A 5,227-nucleotide genomic window follows, 5' to 3' on the forward strand; every position below is an offset into this window, starting at 1 on the left:
CCCCTGATGTTGTGACCCCACTTGGGTCGTGACTCACAGTTTGGGAGCCACTGCCTCAGACTCACACAGCTAACTACCTCTCTGTCGTGTTAGAGACCCATACCTCACTAGTGCATTGGAGTTGCTCTGCCCCCATACAGCTGTTAGTGTTGCACCTGGGCGGGAGGGAGCTGTCACACTTGCCAGCAGCTCCATCCTGGTTCCTGTAAGCAGTCCCTCTCCACTCCACACCCTGCCTTCTGCCCCTATGTCATGTAAAAATGGGGAAGTTTTAGTTCCACAACTAGATGTGTAGCTGTAATGTGTCAGCAGTGACCAGCCAATAGGGTTAACAGCTACAAATGTTTGCACTCCAGAGAAACTATATTTTTACATAGTATCAGTCCATAGATTTCATAGACATTTGGGCTGGAAGAGACCCTGAAGGATCATCGAGTCCAGCCCCCTGCCCCAGGAGCAGGAAGTCAGCTGGGATCATAGGATCCCAGTAAGATAGACATCCAAATGTGCCTTGAAGGCGTTCAAAGTGGGTGCTTGAACCGCCTCCAGTGGCAGTCTGTTCCACCTTGAGGGCTCGGACAGTAAAGAAATTCTTCCTCATGTCCAGCCTGAATCGGCCGCGACGGAGTTTGTGACCTTTCAATCTTGTCATCCCTTGGGGTGTTTTGGTGAACAGACGTTCCCCAAGATCCTGATGAGTACCCCGATAAACTTGTAGGTGGCCACCAGATAACCCCTGAGCCTGTGCTTTTCCAGGCAGAAGAGTCCCATAGCTCTCAGCCTCTCATCATAAGGTCTGTTTTCCTGACCTCTGATCGTATGCATGGCTCTTCTCTGGACTCTCTCAAACTTCTCCACGTCCTTTTTGAATTGTGAAGCCCAAAACTGGATGCAGTACTCCAGCTGCGGCCTCACCAAGGCCGAGTGCAAGGGGAGAATGGCATCCTGGGATTTGCTTGGAGCATCTATGGACGCAAGCCAACGTTTGCCTGCTTTACTAGCTGCAGCATCACACTGAAGGCTCGTGTTCATCTTGTGGTCCGTCATGACCCCCAAGTCCCTTTCGCCCATAGTGCTAGCCAACCTAGCACTCCCGAGCCAAAAGTATGCTGCAGGTTTTTCCTCCCAAGGTGGAGAACCTTGCATTTATTGGTGTTGAACACCATCAGGTTCTCGTCCGCCCATTTCATGAGCCTGGTAAGATCCACCTGGATCACCCTCCTGTCCTCAGGTGTGGATGCTTTACCCCAGAGTTTGGTGTCATCGGCAAACTCGGCCAATCCACTTCTGACACCAATGTCCACATCACTGATGAAGATGTTAAATAGTATAGGCCCTAGGACAGCTTTGAGGGACCCCACTGGTGACTGCGCACCAAGATGAGTCCAGGCATTTATACACAAACCTTTTTGTCCCATGACATGCTGGAGATCTGCTGCTTTGGAGCGGACTCGATTAATCAAGTCGGCTCCACACATGAGCTGATGTGCGCTGCACTGCACCGCATGCAGTTGTGTAAGAAAAGCAACATAATGTGTGTCAGCATGCAGAAAATGGCGGCAGTGCACTTTTGAATTACAACACCTTATATGCGTTTTAGTTCAAAAGTACTCCACTGCCATTTTCTCAGCGACAATATGCGTTTCACCACTTACACAGCTGCAAGCAACACAGCGCCAAGTGTTTTTCAAAACACTCGGCACTGCAGCACTTGTGTAAAAAATACCCATGTCTTCAGTAGCATGTGACACACACACGTGCTCTGGCCTTACTAATTTTGTTACAGTTTCTTTAGATCACCAGCAGTGTGCCCCCAATACATAGTTCCAGTTATTCCTAGCTACCATTTTCTTCAAATAACTCCAAATAAATGTAGTTAGATGGAAGTGAAGTGAGTGTCCTGGTCAAAACATACACCACGTAATTTTTTCATAGTACAAAATGTTTTTTAGCGTGGTCAATGTATGTTTTAAGTCAGCGGCCTTTTGAAAAAACGAGCTTTGCTGTTTTGTTTTTGTCTTTCACTACTTCTTTCTATACTGTTTTCCCCATTTATGCATGTAATGAAACGTGGCCAAACACTTTTATAAAGGCTACTGCTTCCATTCTAGTACTAAGCCAGCTTAGAAAGCATGACCTCTTTAGTGCATTAGTTTGCTATACTGAAGTCCATCCAACTCTATTATAGTAGACCTTCTTAATATTCCTTCTAAATATTGTCAGTTTTCAAAATGGTCTTAAGGCTCTCTCTAGCATGCTGCCTGCTTTTGTTATGGGGCGTCCTAGCTATTTTCCCCCCTTCCATTCAAATTCTTACCTTGGTAAGCCCCTGACCTCTTTGCTTCCACAGTGCATTGCTTCATGTCTTGTGTCTGCAGTTCTTTTCAGTATTTGAAGCCTCTTGAGTTATTTTCCCTTGAGGCCATGGATAGCCTGGTGCAAATCAAGCAACCCACATTTAAAATAAAGTAAAAAACTTGGGAACACCTGACACAGATTCTGAAAGTGGTTTCACTCCATTCTAAGTGGAAATTTTGTCATTATTCCAGATGCTGTCTCCCCTCACCCCGTTTCTCCCACACATGCACACATTTTCAGTCTACAAACCACTGCTTTGAAATCAGTGCTCCATATCATTTTTTCTCTCCTCGTGCCTCTGTATTCTGTTCTAAACAAACCAGATAAGAAACACTAGTTTCAAAGGTGAGATTAAGTGTGGTATTTATGATAATATACGTCTACCCTTATCAGTATCAGTTACTGCATGTTCTTGCCTCACTGGCCACATAAAGAGTTCTGACCGTCTTCTTCCCCTTCCAAGCTTTATATGCATCTCAAAACTCTGATGCATGTCTAAAACTAGATAACCAACAACAGGTTTTAATCAGTATTCTAGGTACATATCTTTAATACCTGGTTCTCTTCCCACCCTCCATACTCATTCTATTTACCTGTTTGTCACTGAGAGTCTGGTTTTTAATATTCTCAGCTTTGGTACGAATAAGTTCAAATAATGCATTGCATGCAGAGAGAGGGGGATGGGTATACATACATATATATGTATATGTGTGTGTACATATTCATACATATGTATCTATAGATGTGTATATATATTAGAGGTGCACCAATACATCAGGTTGGTATTGTTATGAAGAAAGTCGTCTGTATTGGAAATCAACCCGATGCGGCCGATAATTTGGCCAATAAATGCTTGTGTGTGCATGCAGCTGCAGTGCAGCACTCAGGCAGCAAGGAACAGATCTGCATGCAGCTGGTAAGTCCATTGTGGTGGAAGGGGAGAGTGAAGGGAAGGGCCATGGGTGCCCCTCATGATAAGGGAGGGGGCAGGGGCAGGCACTGCCCTGCCAAGATGGGGCAGGGTGTGGGATGGAGCCGGGGCTCCTCAGGGGGATTTGGGTGGCTCCCACTGCTGCTTGCACCCCAGGAGGGTACAAGGGAGGGGTGCGCCTCTGGGTGTGCACAGGGTGGGGTAGGCAGGCTGCAGATGTGGGCTGGAGCCGGGGTTGTACTGAGCTGTTCTGGGTGGGGGCTGAGCTCGGGGCAGGGGCTACAGAGGGAGCTGCAGTCACCCCAGATTTCACTATAGTCCTGCTCCCAGTGCCGTTGCTGCTGCATGCCTGGCTCAGCCCCGGTTCAGTGCTCCACCTTCACCCACACTCTGGGAAGAGCCAGGGCTGCGCCGGTTGCATGGCAGCAGCAGTGCTGGGAGTGGGGCTATGGCAAAACTTGGAGTGGCTGCAGCCCCCTCTGTAGTCCCTGCCCCAAGCCCAGCCCCTGCTGAGAAGAGCCCGGCATAGCCCCGGCTTCAGCCCTGAGCTGCAGCATGCCTGCCCCACCCCATGCCAATCCAGGGGGCACACCCCCCACCCATGCCCTCCCAGGGTGCAAGCAGCAGTGGCAGCCATGCTGTCCCACCCAGGAGCTGCAGCTGTACCCTATGCCTCACCTGGCTAGGCAGCACCTGCCCCTGCCATCTCCCTCACTGTGGGGGGTGTTGATCTGCCCCCCCCCCCCCAACACCACTTCCGTCCTCTTCCACTACAACAGGCTTACTAGCTGTATCGGAAATTGGCTGTCAGTATTGGCCCCAAAAATCTCTATGGGTGCACCCCTAATATATACGTACATGCATATACATGTATGTGCAAGGGTATATATCTATCACTCTGCATGCAGTGTATTATTTGGACTTATTTAACCCCAGCCTGAGACTATTAAAAGCCAGTCTCAGTGACAAACAGGTAAATAGGAGGTGGGAAAAGGACATGTATATATGAGAAATTAGAATGCCTCTGTCTCCTGGGTTTCTTAAATTTTTCTTTGGGATTGGTTGGCTGCTCAAATTCTGGAATCTTTTTAACATCAGTCTCTCCTGAATTATTCGGTTCTCGTGTTTTTATAAAATAAATAAGGCTTTTTATCTTGTCATGCTCCAAAACAAGATTTCAGGGTAATTATGAAAGCATGTATATTTCTTCCAAATGAACCCCTTGTATCTCTCTGTTTCAGGAAGGACATTGGGTAATAGCCCTCCCCAGTAGGTTAAGCAGCTTTAAAAGTCTTGATGTTTCTGAACTCAGGGGCTGCCTGAAGCTCTTGTACTACAAATGCTTGATAACAATCACTTTTTAATTAACTTTCTGATTAGTGTCTGAAATATGATGAAGGGGCGGGGGGGTGGGGAGAAAGGAAGGGCACATTAATTCTGGGTTCCTTCTTATTGTGGGTAGAAAGAGCATCTGTCTCTCTCCTTTCCTTGCCCCTCCCTGCCCCCCTTAAGACTGTAGCAGGGAGATAAAGGGATAATCTCACAAATTTTTACACTGTTTTTTGTTGTCTTTCAGAATTAAGGAAGTGTCTGTTGTTTACATTTTAAATGTGTCTTAAAATACTGAGCACAGATGAAGTCCCTCAGACTTTCCTTAGTCCCTATTTTTTTAATTAACATGCACATTTTTATTGCCCATTTTTTTCAGCTGTTGAAAAGTCTAGATAAGACAGAACTGACCTTGCATGTAATATTGAGCTATGACTTAAGATAATGACATGTTTTGTTCATGCTTATGGGTTTCACAGAGTTTATAGTTTCTAGGGTCAGAAGGGACCTGAGCAAATCATCTAGTCCGACCCCCTGCCATGGCAGGAAAGAATACTGGGGTCAAATGACCCCAGCAAGATGTTCATCTAACCTCCTCTTAAACACCCC

The 5,227-nt window shown here is 46.8% G+C and overlaps 1 protein-coding gene across 1 annotated transcript in view; it reads left to right on the forward strand.

Moving 5' to 3' along the window:
- The window catches only part of CUNH7orf73 (chromosome unknown C7orf73 homolog), a 12,024-nt gene that overhangs the window by 670 nt on the left and 6,127 nt on the right, over positions 1-5,227 (forward strand). The window lies entirely within an intron of this gene.

Source organism: Crocodylus porosus, unplaced genomic scaffold, assembly GCF_001723895.1.
Source record: "Crocodylus porosus isolate Cpor-Errol unplaced genomic scaffold, CroPor_comp1, whole genome shotgun sequence".
NCBI classification, from domain to species: Eukaryota; Metazoa; Chordata; order Crocodylia; family Crocodylidae; genus Crocodylus; species Crocodylus porosus.